The 17,139-nt window shown below is 37.8% G+C and overlaps 1 protein-coding gene across 1 annotated transcript in view; it reads left to right on the plus strand.

The window, feature by feature from the left end:
- VRK2 (VRK serine/threonine kinase 2) overlaps positions 1–17,139 on the plus strand; it is a gene marked incomplete at both ends in the record, with an annotated part of 108,706 nt that overhangs the window by 13,688 nt on the left and 77,879 nt on the right. The gene's annotated exons all lie outside the window — the stretch shown is intronic.

Here is a 17,139-nt window from a genome sequence, read left to right on the forward strand (position 1 = left end):
CATTGCAAGTTCCGATCTCACTCTTGAAGGCCCTGGCACCGGCCTGGCCACCTGGCAGACTCTGATCCTGGCCTCGCTGGCTCCACCTATGGCCTCACCACATGACAGGCTCTGATCCCGGCCTTTGAGGCCCCAGTACCGGCCTTGCCTCATGGCAGGCTCCGATCCTGGCCTCGCTGGCTCCGGCACTGGCCTCACCCCTCGGCAGGCTCCTATCCCAGCCTTGGAGGCCCCAGCACCGGCCTTGCCTCAAGGTAGGCTCCGATCCCAGCCTCGCTGACCCTGGCTCCAGCCTCACCCCTCGGCAGGCTCCAGTTCCGGCCTAGGAGGCCCCAACATCAGCCTTGCCTCACGGCAGGCCCTGATCTCGGCCTCACCAGCCCCGGCACCAGCCTCACCCCTTGGTAGGATCTGATCCTGGCCTCGGAGGCCCCAGCACTGGCCTTGCCTCATGGTGGGCCCCAATTCCAGCCAGGCTGGTCCCGGCACCAGCCTCACCCCTTGGCAGGCTCCGATCCCGGCCTCGGAGGCCCCAGCACTAGCCTTGCCTCATGGCAGGCCCTGATTCCAGCTTCACTGGCCTCGCTACTGGCCTCACCCCTTGGCAGGCTCCGATCCCAGCCTCAGAGGCCCCAGTACCAGCCTTGCCTCATGGCAGGCTCCAATCCCGGTCTCGCTGGTCCTGGCACTGGCCTCACCCCTCAGCAGGCTTCGATCCCGGCCTTGGAGGCTCCAGCACTGGCCTTGCCTCATGGCAGGCCCCAATTCTGCCCAGGCTGGCCCCAGCACCAGCCTCACCCCTCAGTAGGCTCCAGTCCCAGCCTTGGAGGCCCCAGCACTAGCCTTGCCTCACGGCAGGCCCCAATCCCAGCCTCACTGGCCTCAGCACTGGCCTCACCCCTTGGCAGGCTCTGATCCCGGCCTCAGAGGCCCCAGCACCAGCCTTGCCTCATGGCAGTCTCCAATCCTGGTCTTGCTGGCCCCAGCACCAGCCTCAACCCTCGGCAGGCTCTGATCCTGGCTTTGGATGGAGACCTCAGCACTGGCCTTGCCTCACGGCAGGCTCCAATCCCGGCCTCACTGGCCCTGGCACCGGCCTATCCACCTGGCAGGCTCCTATCCTGGCCTCAGAGTCCCCAGCACCGGTCTTGCTGTGCATCGGGCTTGGTCTCTGTCACTATGAGCAGGTCATCTACAGATGTTCCCTTCTTTCTTTCTTCCATCTCCTTTTCCTTTTCCTTTTCCTTCTCCTTCTTCTGGCACTGGGGTTCCTGGAAACCCTTCTACTTCCAGGTTACACTCCTGGAGACCTATCTCATATATATATATATATATATATTTTTTTTTTTTTTTTTTTTTTTTTTTGAAAACAGGTTCTCTTAAGCCAGAGGCTGGCCTCGAACCAGCGCAGTCCTCCTGTCTCTGCCTCCCAAGCACAGGGATTACAAGCATGCACCACCACACCCAGCATTCTTCTATTTTTTTTAAAATATGAAAAAGTAGTACACGTCTTTTGTAAAAGCTGGGACCCCAAATACCTAGTGGCAATAAATTTTGTCTTCCCTCCAAAGGCAGAGGTCCACAGCTTCACTTCTGAAAGCAGGCTCTGCTGTTCCATGTGCACCCTGGTCTCCCACTCAGCACAGAGGAGCACAATGGCCATGAGGGCTGATAACTCCCAGAACACTCAGCTTGTAGGCCCAACCCGGCTATGCGGGGCTACCTCTGCTACCCCCCAAACTTAGCATGTTGTCCAGAATTCTCGAGCATGTGTGGCAGGAGCAGTCAGTCTACTTTTGGGGAGATTTCCTCCAAAACTCAAGGTGGACTGGACTGGATCTGTTTGACCCTCCAAATTCTGGTCACTCCACCACTGCTGCTGCCATTGCCATCTCGGTTCTCCCCTGAACACCTTTCCCACAGAGTTTGTTTTCCAGAATTCCCGAGCATGTGCGGCAATAGCAGTATACCTTTAAGGACATTTCTTTAAAATTATGAGGTGGATTGGATTGAATCTCTGCCTCTACCAAATACTGACAACTGCTGCCGCTGCCACAGCCATCTTGGTTCTCATTTGAGCACCTTGTTCACACAGCATGTTGTCCCAAATTCCCGAGCATGTGCGGCGGTAGCCTTCTACCTTTGGGGTGATTTCTTCAAGTGATCAAGGTGGATTGAATCAGCTCTGTGCCTCTCCTGAATACTGGTCGCTGCCATTGCCGCTGCTTCCACCATATCAATTCTCTCCCAAACGCTTTTCCCACACTACATGTTGTCTAGAATTCCTGAGCATGTGCGGTGGTAGCATTCTACCATTGGGGCAATAGATCAAGGTGGGTTGAATCAGATCTCTGCCTCTCCAAAATAATATCCTCCATCTCTGCTGCCGGCACCAGCGCTGGCACAGCTGCGCCTCTGAGCCGCTGTGCCACTGGTGCTGCTGCCACCACCACTTTCCTCCTGGTTCTCTACTGAGCTCCTTTCTTTCTTTATTATTATTATTATTATTTTTTTTTTTGTGGGTCTGGGGATGGAACCCAGGGGCATTTGACCTCCAAGCTACACCCCCTGCCCTATTTTTTATTCTTTATTTTGAAACCGGATCTCACTGAGTTGCAGAGGGCCTCACTAAGTAGCTGAGGCTGTCCGTGAACCGTGATCCTCCAGATCTCAGCCTCCTGAATGCTAGTATTACAAGCGTGCACCACCATGCCTGGCTGCCTGAGCTCCTTTCTTACATGATATGATGTCCAGAATTCTTAAGCATGTGTGGCAGGGGCAGTCCCCCTTTGCGGGATTTTTTTCCAAAAGTTCCAGGTGAATTAGATAGAATTTGTCTGCATCTCCTGAGTCCTGGCTGTCACCCCTGCCATCATGGCCCCTCTCCAATTTTTTTTTTTTTTAAATATAGAAGACAGTATGTGTGTTTTGAAGAGGTTGTGAGAATGAGCACTCAGCAGCAATGAATTTTATCTCCCCTTGGAGGGTATTTTCTATGTAGACAATGATAATCATGTCATCTGCAAATAAGGATTCCTTCCTTCTTCCCTTCTTTCCTCCCCCCTTTCTTTTTCCTTCCTTCTTTTCTTCTCCCTACCTTCCCTCTCTTTTTCCTTTTCTCCCTTCCTCCTTGATTAATTGCATTGCTTGGGACTCTCGATTCAAATAGGAGTGCTGAGAATGAACATCTTTGACGTTTTCCCATTGTAAGGGAGAAAGTATTCAGCCCCTTACCATTTAGTATGCTATTTTATCTGTAGATTTTTTTGTAGATGTTATTTATTTGTTTTTGTAGTACTGGGGATTGAAGCCAAGTGCATTCTAACTTCCAGGCTACACTCCCAGTCCTGTTTTTTTAATTCTTTATTTTTGGAACAGGGACTCACTAAGTTGCAGAGAGCCTCACTAAGTAGCTGAGGCTAGCAGCAAACCTGCGTTCCTCCCCTCTCAGCCTCCCAAGTACTGGGATTGCAAGTGTGTACCACCATGCCTGTAGAAGTTATCAAGTTGAGGAAGCTCTGATGTATACTGAGAGTTTCATTATGAATGGGTGTTGAATTTTATTAAATGTTTTTTTTGCATCAATTGATATGACCATGTGGTTTTTCTTTTGACTCTCAATATGTGGGTAACACTGATGGATTTTTGAATACTGAAGTATCTTTGTATTTCTAAAATAAACCTTATTTAATTATGTATATTATATACTACATATTTCTGGATTTAATTTGTTTGTATTTTGTTGAGTATTTCTGCATCTGTGTTAAAGGTTAGTGGTCTCTAGTCGTCGTTTACTTTTTCTTCCCTACCATCTTTGTATGGTTTTGATGTCAGGGTAATACTGGTTTCATAAAATAAGTGAAGTATTCTCTTCTGCTTTCTCAAAGTGAATGTGCAGAATTAGTATTATTCCTTTTTTTAATGTTTTGTAAAATTTTATAGTGAAGTCAACTTGACTTAGAGATAACTTTTTCAGAGAGCAGGTTTTGAGTGTTTTATTTATTTGATTGTTCATTGGTTGGTTTTTTAATCATGGTTTTACGTTATTTATTATATTGGATTAATCTGGTAATTTTTCCTATTTTAGATGATTTTTAGTAGATTGTGAATTTAAATCAATTGCTCCATTTCATCTAAGTTGTCAAATTTATGTGCACTTATTCATAATATTCATGTGTTAAACTATTTTGTATGTACTATATGGGAGATTGAATGCAGGCCTTGTTCATGCTAGTTCAGTGCTTTACCATTTCACTGTAATTCCAGCCCCAAATGTTATACTTTTTTTATTTTGAGGCACTAGGGATGGAACCCAGGGGTATTCTACCTCTGAGCTACACCCCCAGCACTATTTTTTTATTCTTTTATTTTGAATAAGGGACTCACTTGTAAAGGGACTCACTAAGTAGCTGAGGCTATCCCCAAACAGCTATCCTCCTGTTTCAGCCTCTTACATGCTGGGATTACAAGCATGTGCCGCCACGCCCAGGAGTATTTGCCTTTTTTAATTATAAAATTATAATTTTGGTTGGGCGTGGCGGCGCATGCTTGTAATCCTCGCTCTTGGGAGTCGGAGGCAGGAGGCTCGTGCAGGTTCGAAGCCAGCCTTGTTGGCTTAAGAGACCCTGTTTCCAAATAAAAAACATTAAAAAATAGGTCTGGGAGTGTAGCCCGGAGGTAGAAGGGTTTCTAGGAACCTCAGTACCACACACACACACACACACACACACACACACACACACACACACACAATAAATAAATAAATATATATATATAAATTTTGATAGTGCATTGTAATTATACACGATAAGAAGGGTTCAAAGTTATCCCAACATACATGCACATAGAACTTGGGGTTTTTCTTTCTTTGTCCCACTCAGCTCTTCTCTTTCTGTACGTGCTAATGAGATTGGTAATATCTTCATAAATGGTCATAGTGTTATTTGAATTGTTTCCTATCTCAGTCCTCCTTTTTCTCTTTCCCACCTCCCTCCCTCAGTTCCCTTTCACTATTCTACTGGAATCTTTCCTCATTTATCTCAAGTCCCTTATGTTTTCTATTTTCTCTGTAGCTTCTACATATGAGAGAAAACATAGAACCCTTGACTTTCTAAGACTGGTTGGTCTCTCTTAGCATAAGACTCTCCATTTCTATTCATTTTCCTTCAAATGACCTAATTTTGCTCTTCTTTATAGTGAGTAAAGTCCATTGTATGTATATATCACATTTTCTTTACTCATTCATCTGTTGATTAACTCTCAGGTTGGTTCTGTCATTTAGCTATTATGAATTATGCTGCTATCAACATGGATATGGACATATCACTCTAGTGTTCTGACTTTATTCTTTAGGGAAGATGCTGAGGAATGTTATAGCTGTGACATATGGTGCTTCCATTAAGGAACCTTCATATCAATTTTCATAGTGGTTATACTAATTTTTCAATATCACCAACAGTGTGTAAGAGTTTCTATTTTCCCACATCCTCACCAGCATTCATTATTGTTTGTATTCTTGATGATTGCCATTTTTTCCATTCCCTCTCTCTTTCCTCTCTCTCTCTCTCTCCCCCCCTCCTTTTACTCTCCTCCCCCTACCTCTCTTTCTCTCTCTCTCTCTGAAACAGTTCTACTGAGTTGTGGAGGGCCTCACTAAATTGCTAAGGCTGGCCGAAAACCTGTGATCCTCCTGTCTTTGCCTCCCAAGTACAAGGATTACAAATGTGTGCCAGGATGCCTGGCTTGATGGTTGCCATTCTAAATGAAGTTAGATAGAACCTCAATATAGTTTTGATTTAATTTCCCTGATTACTAATTATGCTGAACATTTTTCATATACTTACTGGACATTTATATTTCTTATTTTGAGAAATGTCTATTCAGTTTAGTTATCCATTTTTTTGACTGGGTTATCTTTTTAGTGTTAATTTTTTTGAGTTCTTTATGTATTCCATGTATTAATCCTTTTGCTGTTTCTTACTTAAACATTTTGATAATGGTTGTTTTAAAGTTGTCAGATTATTTCAATATCTGTCATTTTGGCATTGGTGACTATTGATTGTCTTTTCTATGGTAGGTGTTTTTTGGTTCTTCATATGCCTAGGTCTTATTACATATGGATATGTGTAATATAAGAATTTGGGTCTTGTTTATTTCTAAGAGAAAATATCAATATTTTGTTTTAGTAGGCATTCATCCTGGTTAGATTCAGACCTCAAGTTCTGAAAAGTCCTTTGTGATTTAGGGTATGATGTTGGTTCAGTTTTCAGTAGTAACAGTATTATCAGGTCTGTCCCTTGTGTGTTCCACTTATTGTCCAGGTGAGACTTGGGCAGCTGAACTTGGGCAAGTGGCCTGTCCTGTAGCTTACTTTTCAAAGAACTATGTTTACTGTTAGCTTCACCTATACCCTTGGTAAGTTATTTCCTGTTTGTATAGTTTTGCTTTTTCTGGAATGGCATGTATTTGGAATCACTCAGAATCTAAAGTTTCAGACTGGTTTCTTTCACTATGCAATGTATGTTAAAGGCTTTTTCATGTCTTTTTATGATTGATAGCATATTTTTATTGCTAATATTCTATTTATAGATGTATCACGGTTTATCCATTTACCTATTAAATCATATCTGGGTTTGTTTGCAGTTGTTGTCAATTGCAAATCTTATATAAAGATTTATATGCATATTTTCATGTGGAAATATTTTTAACTCATTTGGATAAATACCTAAGAATGTGACTTCTGGATCATATATTAAGACTGTTTAGTTTTGTAAATAACTGCTGAACTGTCTTCCAGAGTGGCTATACCATTTTATAGTCCAACCACCAATGAATTAGATTTCTTGTTTCTCTACACACTAGCTAACATTTGGCATTATCGGTGTTTTATATTTTAGCAATTCTAATATGTATATATTTGCATCTCATTGTTATTTTAGTTTGTGATTCCTTGTTAATATATTATATTGAACATCTTTTCATATTTATTTGATATCTTTCTATCTTCTTTGTAGAAATACATTAAATCTTTTCCCTATTTTTTTTTTTTTTTTTTGTGGTACTGGGAATCGAACCCAGGGGTATTCTACCTCTGAGCTCCAGCTCCAGCCCTAGTTTTTATTCTTTATTTTGAAACAGTCTCACTAAGTTGAAGAGGGCCTCTGGCCGTGAACACGGATCCTCCTGTACTTGGAAGGCTGAGACAGGAGGACCTCAGATTAGAAGCTACCTTCAGCAATTTACCAAGACACTGTTTTAAATAAAATGATAGGGTTGATAGTCATCTCAGAAGTAGAATGACCCTGAATTCAATCCCAGGTACCCAAAATTTTTTTGTATATATATATTTCATATCCTTTTTTTTTTTTTTTTTTTTAGTACTGGGGTTGGAACCCAGGGGCAATGTACCTCTGAACTACACCCTGACCCCTGTGTTTTAGTCTTTTTATTTTTGAAACAGGTCTCACTGAGTTATGAAGGGCCTCCCTAAGTAACTGTGGCTGTTTGAGAACCAATATCTTTAGGTTTCAGCCTCCTGAATGCTGGGATTACAAGCATGTACCACCAAGCCCGGCTTTCCATATGCTTTTTATTAGACATGTGTTTTTCATATGTTTTCTCCAACACTGTGTGATTTGTCTTTTGCTTTTAAGAATATTTTCACAGCAGAAAATTTTAATTTAATGAAGTCCACTTCATCCATTTTTTTTTAATGGATTGTGGTTATGTTATCATATATAAAAACTTATTACCCTAGGTCACCTAGATTTTCACCTGTGTTGCCTTTTAGAAGTTTTATAGTTATATATTTGATACTTATGGCCATTATCTACTTTACTTAATTTTTATATAAGCTTAGTGTCTACATCCATTTTTTATGCATTTGGATGTCCAGTTGTAATATTTTTTCAGGATCTCTGCATCTGTCTTTATGAGAAATATTGATCTGTATTTTAATTTCTTTTAATGTCTTTATCTACTTTTAGAACTAGGGTGATGCTGGTTTCACAGAATAAATTAGGAAGTGCTCCTTTTACATCTGTTTTCTAGGACAAATGGTGGATAATTGATATAATTTCTTCTTTAAATGTTTATAGAATTTCACCAGTTTGCCCTTTTGGGCCTGGAGCTTTCTATTTGGAAGAATATTAATTGAGTTTCTTTAATAGATATGTGGGGTTTCACATTACTTATTTCTTCTTGTGTACATTTTTTTCCTTTGTGGTACTGATTATTGAACCCAGGAGCATTCTACCTTGAAGCTAAATCCCTGGGCCTATTTTATTTTCTTGTTTAGAAATAGAGTCTTGCTAGGTTGCTGAGGGTCTCACTAAATTGCTGAGGCTGGTCTTGAATCTGTAATCCTCTTTTTTCAGCCTCCCAAATACTGAAATTACAAGTGTGTGCACCATGCCTGACTTCCTTGTGTGGATTTTGATAGGTCTTGTCATTCAAGGAATTGATCCATTTTATATAAGTTAATACATTTGTGAGCACTGATTGCTGTATATAATTTTCTTTTTTAAAAATGTCCATATGATTGTTAATGATAGTTCTTTTTAATTTCTGGTATTCATAAAATATGTCTTCTCCATTTTTTTCTTGGTTAGTCTGACTTAGAGATTTATTAAAGTTACTGATTTAACATTTGGTCTTGTTGACTTTTTCCATTTCTTTTGTTTTCAGTTTCATTAATTTATTCTTAAATTTTTGTTACTTTTGTTTACTTCAAGCTCATATTGCTCTTCTTCAATTTCTTAATGTAAAAACTTAGATGAATGATTTTGTAGCTTCCTTCTGTTCTTATATATGTATTCAATGCTACACGTTTCCATGTAAGCATTAATTTTCCTGTATCCCATAATTTTTTTTTTCCATTTGTTTTTTGACATAGGGTCTTGCTGTGTTACACAGGCTGGTCTTGAACTCTTGGGCTCAAGTCCTTCCACCTCAGCCTCCTAAGTAGCTATTTATATGCCACGACAGTAAAATTGAGTATGTGTGTGTGTATGTGTGTGTGTGTATGTGTGTGCACATGTATGCATGCACACTTGTTCATGCTTGCACTAGGGATCAGATCCAGGGCCCCAAGCATGGTAAGCAATGAGTTATATTCCCAATGAGTTATATTCCTATCCCCAACCCATAAATTTATTTATTTATTTATTTATTTATTTATTTATTTTTTGGTGGTACTGGGGTTCCTGGAAGCCCTTCTACCTCCGGGCTCCACTCCCAGACCTATTTTTACATTTTTTTATTTGGAAACAGGGTCTCCTAAGCCAGCGCGCGTGGCTGGCTTCGAACCTGCGCGATCCTCCTGTCTCAGCCTCCCAAGCGCGGGGATTACAAGCGTGCGCCACCACGCCCGGCTCAACCCATAAATTTCGAGAAACTGTATTTTTATTTTAGTTTGAAGTATTTAAAACTTTCCATTTGATTTTTTTAATCCATGTGTTATTTAGAAATTTATTGTTTAATCTGTAATTATTTTGGGATTTTTTTCTACATTTCAGTTATTGATTTTTACTCCATTTACACTGTGGTCTAAGAACATGTTTTATGTAACTTCTGTTCTTCTACATATGTTAAGATGTATTTTTGGCCCAGAAAGTTGTATGTTTTCTCTCTTGATGAACATATGAACTTGATAAGAATGGGTATTCTGCTGTTGTTGGATGTAGTATTCTCTATATGTCAGTTAAATTCATTGATTGATGGTGCTGTCATTTCAACTATGTTTTCACTGATTTTCTGCTTGCTGGATCTGTCAGTTACTGATAGAGGTGTGTTTAAGTCTGCACTATAACAATAGATTTGTCTAGCTCTCCATGCATTTCTCAAGTATTTTAACATTCTATTGGTAGTACATATATAATACGGCTTATGTCATTTTGGAGATTTGACTTCTTTATTATTTAATTCTTCTCTTTACCTTATTATTTTCCAGGTTCTAAAATTGACTTTGTTTAAAGTTAATATAGCTATTTTAGCTCTCTTTTGAGTTTTGTTAGCATGGTATGTCTTTATCCTTTACCGTAGCGTATCTATGTCTTTATATTTAAGGGGGTTTCATGTAGCTAGGTCATAACATCTAGTTGGGTTTATTTTTTTATCTACTGTGTCAGTTTCTGTGTTTTAATTGTTGTATTTAGCCATTTATAATTAAAGTGATTGTTGGCAAAGAATAGTATCTTCTATATCTGTAACTATTTTCTATTCTTTCTTGTGTTCTAAATCTTTTTTGCCATCTCAAAGTTTTTTTTTTTGTTGTTGTTTTTGTTTTTTTGGTGGTACTGGGGTTCCTGGAAGCCCTTCTACCCTAGGGCTACACTCCCAGACCTATTTTATATTTTTATTTGGAAACAGGGTCTCTTAAGCCAGTGCAGCTGGCTTTGAACCTGCAGGATCCTCCTGTCTCCACCTCCCAAGCGCGGGGATTACAAGCGTGTGCCACCACACCTGGCTGCCATCTCAAAGTTTAATTGAGCATTTTATATGATTCTGGTTTTTACCTTTCTTGACACATCCACTATGCTTCTTTAAAAAAAATTTTTAATGGTGATTCTAGAGTTTTCAGTATATATCTTTATACTTTCTAGTACTATACTACACAATTAATGTAGGTTTCTAATTACATTTTTTCACTCCTGTGCCTTATTTATTTCAGTTACTCATAAGCTATAATCACCCAACACATGACTGCAAATTATCATTTTTGAACAAACACTTTACCAATTAAAATATGATTTTTATTTTACCTTTTATCTTCATTATAGCTCATTTCTTTATGGAAATCTGAATATAAGACTTAATATTATTTCCCTTCACTATGAAGAATTTTTTAAAACTATTTTTGCAAGGAGGTCTACTGTGAATGTTATATGGTGTGGGAAATAGAGGCATTCACAATCTGTGATTATATCTGCCTTTTGTTGGGTCTATGTCCCTGGGATACGCCCTCTGCCCTGCTTAGGTGAGATAGGCCAGAAGTGATTAGAGTTGATTATCTCCCTTCTCCCTGGTAAAGCACTTTCCCCTCCTGCTACTGGAAACAGGAAGAGATTGTTCTCTCTTCTTCATTGTGAGAACTTGGTGGGACTCCTGGAGGTAAAACTCTTCCCCCTTAAGCTGTGATTCTTTGCATTTACCTGTTTCTCTAATTGTTGGGTATCAATTCTCTGCTGGATCCAAGAAGTGTTGATTTTTCAGATTGTTCAGTTACTTTATTATTAGTACAATAATGAGGACCTTTAAGAATTTAGAACACAGTGGAAACTATGATTTTATTTTAAGAGTCTCCAAATAATTGCTCTATTCTTTTTGGACAGGGTTTATAGCAACTTTCAGTAAGAGACAAAGGAGTTGAGTGCTCCTAGTTCATCTAATCTACATTTAAAAAAATTACTGATTTCATTTCTTCAGTGGTTTTATATCTATTTAGGTTTTTATTTTCTGAATTATTTTTGGTAAGTTATAAACTTCCAGAAAAATTTTAATCAATGTTTAAAATTTATTGGAAATAATATTTATAAGATTAACTTTTTTCAAAATCTCTACTAGATCTGTTGTTTTCTATTAATCAGTTTTGCTAGGGAATTGTTTATATCACTTCTTATAAAGAATAATCTTATTTTTAAACTTATGTATGTAATTTTTTTACTTTTAAATTTTATTTATAAGCTTACATAAAGAGAGTTCTAGTATGATGCACTCAGCTTCTCCAGTGGTACATTACATAGTAATCAATAATCAGTACTGAGAGATTAACACTGATATCATTAACTCACATTTTTTTTGGTACAAAATCCATGATGACACAAAATGGATAGTTGTTATATCCTTTAGAAAAATTCTTTAATCTTTTCTTGGCTAATCTCGAACCTTTGAGCTCAGGTTTTCTTCACCTATTGTAGTTGGGACAGTAAGTGCACACTACCATATTAAATTCAGTTGTTATTGATAATGATTTGGCACTAAGAAAAATTAGTGTGCATATAAGAATTAACTAGCCCAAAACAGACATTGGGGCTTAAATTTGTTATCATTGAAAAATGATATTCAGAGCCGGGCATGGTGGCGCATGCTTGTAATCCCAGCATCCGGAAGGCTGAGACCGGAGAATCGCAGTTCGCGGACAGCCTCAGCTACTTAGTGAGGCCCTCTGCAACTCAGTGAGACCCGGTTTCAAAATAAAGAATAAAAAATAAGGAGGGTGTGTAGCTCGGAGGTTGGTCGAATGCCCCTGGATTCCATCCCCAGACCCACCAAAAAAAAAAAAAAAAAAAAAAAGAAAGGAAAGAAAAAAGAAAAAGAAAAAAGAAAAAAAAGAAAAAAAAAAGAAAAATGATGTTCACTAAAATACGACTGTAAGGGCTGGGGATGTAGTTTAGTGGTATATGTTTATAAGCCCAGCAATTCTTCAGTCTTTTTTTTTTTTTTGTCTTTTTTGAGTTTAGAATTTTATTTTACTTTTGCTCTAAGATATTTGTTATTTAAATATTTGCATAGCCAGGAGTGTTAGTGCACGCTTGTGCATGTAATTCCAATATTTGGGAGGTGCAGTCAGGAGGATCGTAGTTAGGAGACAGCCTCAGCTACTACTTAGTGAAGTCCTTTGCAACTCAGTGAGACCTTTTTGAAAATAAAGAATAAAAAATAGGGCTGGGGGTATAGCTTAGAGGTAGAGTGCCTTTGGGTTTCATTCCCAGTTACGCAAAAAAAAAAAAAAAATGATAGCCTTGAAATACCTTAGTATAAACATATTTTGGAATATAGATGGCAAATACTAGGTAGAGCCGAGAACATCCTATATCTTATATTTTTTCTAATGTCCTGTGATGTATTTGCTCTCAGGACTATTCCTTGTGGTCAGAGAATATGACCTTAATAAACTTATTTTATATTTGTTGATACTTGCTTTGTGGGTAAGAATAGGGTAGTTGAAGAACAGGGTAGTTGAAGAAGAGTATTTTATGTGGGGTTTCAAAATAATGTATGTTCTTTATTGTTGATGTTTTTATCTTTTGTTTGTTTTTTAGAGATTGAACCCAGAGATGTTCTATCTTTGAGCTACACTCCAGGCCCTGTTTTATTTTTTTGAAATAGAGTCTCACCAAGTTGTGGAGGGCCTCACTAAGTTGTGAGGCTAGCTGCAAACCTGAGATCCTTCTGCCTCAGCCTCCCAAGTATTGAGATTACAAGGATATGCCACCAGGCCTGGCTTTATTAATGTATTTTAAATCTGGCTTGTAAAGGAAAACTGTTAATTGCCTTGTTTCAATATCTTTTTATCTGTGCCTGTATATTCTGAAGTTGCATTACAGTTTTTTTCTATCTTTGTATTATCAATCTTTCCTATAATTTTTCTAGCTTATAATTTATATATTTTGAAACTATATTATTACTTTCAAATTAATAATTATCTTTCTGTTAGATCATTATTCTTATTATGAGTTAAATTGTTATCTATTAATTCTTCCCTGAGGTTTATTTAGTGTTTGAAAATATATATTATCTTCTTTCAGCTAGTTTTGGAATATTAGTTTATTTCCTATTAGTCTTATTCCTCTGCATTACCAGGACATAGATTTATGTTTTATAAATAGCATACAGTTTTGTGTGTGTGTATGTGTGTGTGTGTGTGTTTGTGCGCGCGCGTGCGCGCGCCCGCGCGTATCTCACTGGGGATTGAACCCACAGGCATTTTATCTCTGAGCTACACCTCCCTGCCTTACTTTATTTTATTATTATTATTTTGGGGGGGGTATGGTACTGGCGTTCTTGGAAACCCTTCTACCTCCGGGCTACACTCCCAGAACTATTTTTATACTTTTTTAAAATTTGGAAACAGGGTTTCTTAAGCCAGCGCAGCTGGTTTCGAACCTGCGCAATCCTCCTGTCTCCACCTCCCAAGCACGAGGATTACGAGTGTGCACAACCAGGCCTAGCTTCCTCATTTTATTTTTTTATTTTGAAACAAGGTATCACTAACTTTCAGAGGGCCTCATTAAGATACACGCTTGTAATCCCAGCATTCTGGAGGTGGAGACCAGAGGATCCCGGTTTGCCGACAGCCTCAGCTACTTAGCAAGGTCCTTCGCAACTCAGTGAGACCCTGTTTCAAAAAATAAAAAACTGAAAAATGATCAGAGGTAGAAAAGATGCTGAAGCTGTCTGGGAACGTGCAATCCTCAGGTCCAGCCTCCCAAATTCTGGGATTATAGGTGAGCACCACTACACCTAAATAATAGCATGCATTTCTGTAATAGTCTGACAGTTTCTTTGACTCATGAACTTAGTCTATTTAAATTTATTATAAGTAAAATAGTCTTCTATATGGAATTCATAGAATGAAGTATTGCAGCTGTATCTTTTTTTTTTTAATGGTGGTTTTGGTACTGGGGATTGAACCCAGGGCCTCATGCTTTAATACAAGACCTTTACCAATGAGCTATATCCCTTGCTCTTAAAATCATATCTTAATATTTTTATTAATAATCAAATTTATGCCTCACTGTGTTTTGGGTTGATTAATTTTTTACACTCAAAATTTTTATTAATGCTGAATTATTTTCCAAGATAATTGAACTTAATATCTAAAACTTCCAGCAATATATATGACAGTCGTCGTGAAGATAAATGGACGTTTAGGATTTTGTCTGTGCACAGGTGACAACTATAAGTGTATATGGCTAACATCAAATGTATGATGTCATCAGTAATCAGATACATTCATATGTCGGAAGTATTAAAATATGAAAGGATGTGTGGCTAAATATTGACTGACTAGGTATTTTATTTATCATTTTGTGTTTTCTATAAATTTTTTAAAATTTTCTTCTATAACCATTCTTCTGCCTTCTAAATTGTTTAAATATTCTTTTATTTTCTACTGTCTTTGAAGTTTTGAGCTTCATTTCTGTTATTCTAGTGGTTACCCTTAAAATTTCAGTGTACTCAGCTGGGCGTGGTGGCGCATTGGGAAAGCTGAGAATGGAGGATCAAGGTTTGCGGACAGCCTTAGCTACTTAGTGAGGCCCTCCACAACTTAGTGAGACCCTGTTTCAAGATAACAAATAAAAAAATAAGACAGGAGGTGTAGCTCAGAGGTCAAAATGCCCCTCGGTTCCATTCCCAGCCCCCCCCAAAATTTTCAGTATACTCACTGGAATTAACTATAAAACTAAACAGTATTTCTACTTTTGGGGATAATACAAGGGTATTATGGCACTTTTTTGAGGGGTACTGGGAATGGAGCCCAGGGGCATTGTACCTCTGAGCTATACCCACAGCCCTATTTTTTATTCTGTATTTTGAAACAGGGTCTCACTGAGTTGCAAAGGGCCTCACTAAGTAGCTGAGGCTGTCCGTGATTCTCCTGTCTCAGCCTCCTGAATGCTGGGATTATAAGCCTGCACCAGTACGCCCAGCTATTATGGCACTTTTTAATTTTGCTCACTTCATTCCTATCTTGTAAATTATTTTTATCAATGATTTTAGTGTGCTTTATTCTAGATTGCAGCTTTACATTTGTGTATGAGTAGCTGACAAATGTTTTATTTCTCCACTAGATTGCAAAAGCAGATTCCATGATTGTTTTTTGTCATTATCTAATTTCAACTAGTTAGAATGGGACTTGGTTTACATTAGAAAATATTCTTTTCATTAATTGACTAATTATTCTAATATAAAGATAACACAACTTACTGTAAATGGACCAACCTGTTTTTTTTTTTTATCTTTCAGATAAAATATCCATCTCTGAAAGCTTTCTAATCAATTGACTTTTGGTTTAGGCTTCAATATAACCTGACTTAGAAGTTGATAGAAAGTATTGTATAGCTATCAAATCACAGGGTATTACAAATTTGTGTTAACACATCATCATGTTCATGTGAACTAATGTGAACAAAAGATTAAGATAGTTATACTGATTGAACTCAGCAAAAAGTTTGGCCTTGGACTGGTTGGATATCTCCCTACCACCAGTGGTAACATTATAAGTTGTTTATGTAGTTGAAATTCAATTATTCATGCTTTTCAGCTTTTTGCATTCTTTTAGACTTCAAGATTTATTTACTGCTATGATTTGCTTTTGTACAAAAGGCAGAAAGTTTCTACCATATACTTGAAAAGACATTTGTCTGAAGTAGGTACTATTCTAAATGGACCAAAGTTGGGGCACTTCTATTTTTTCCAACCTTGGATACCTTACTAGTAAAATTGTTTATTATAGAATGGGAAGAAAGGTTTTCCCATCCTTTTACCATACCAGTAATGGGCCCTTTCTCCTATATATTCTTCTTTACTTTTCTTCTTCCTTAGATAATCTCCTCCTTTAGCAGTTCCTTTGAAACTACTGAATGGGTAAAAATGAAGTTACTTTATATGATTGAGGATGAAAAGGGATTTAATTGGTATTCATAAATTTAGTTTTTTGTTACCATAAATAAGTCTGGGCTCACAATTTATATCTAATATCAGCCAGTATAGCATTGTTGACATAAAAAACTCTGGAGAATGAATAAAAAATTGATCATGAGTTATCTAAACTATAATTTACAATTATATACTTATATAAAAATTGTTTTTAATGTAAGATGTGAATTATGAGATAAAAGAGACAAGTTGATAGGTTTAGAAAAGAAATATTGAGAAATAAGATGACACAGCATTTTAATAATATACTGATACTATATCTGCAGAATTTGATTGTGTTCTCAGTTTAAGTACTAACATTCTTTTTACTCAGCACTAGCTTACCTTTTTTCTTTCTCTTTCCTTAAAATAGTTTCCCAACTAACACCTAACATAATGCCTGGCATATTCTAGCTTCTTGCTGAATATTGCTAGTAGACTGAGTGGATGAACAAGTGAGTAAAGCAATGAATGACAAAATTTTGGACTTAAAACTTAATAAGATTTAAAACAATAATATTTTAACCATTTCGATAATGTAGAGAAAATAATTGATTTTGTTCTAAAATTTTTAACACTAGAGTTTTCAAAAGTTGAATTTTACTCTCTGATATCAAAGTGGAAAAAAATAGTCAGGATAATTTGAAATTGAAATGAGCTTACATTAGGATGTAGATATTCTCTAGTATAGGAGTACTTAATTGCTAGGTTTAGAAGATG

This window comes from Muscardinus avellanarius, assembly GCF_963383645.1.
Source record: "Muscardinus avellanarius genome assembly, chromosome: 15".
NCBI lineage: Eukaryota > Metazoa > Chordata > Mammalia > Rodentia > Gliridae > Muscardinus > Muscardinus avellanarius.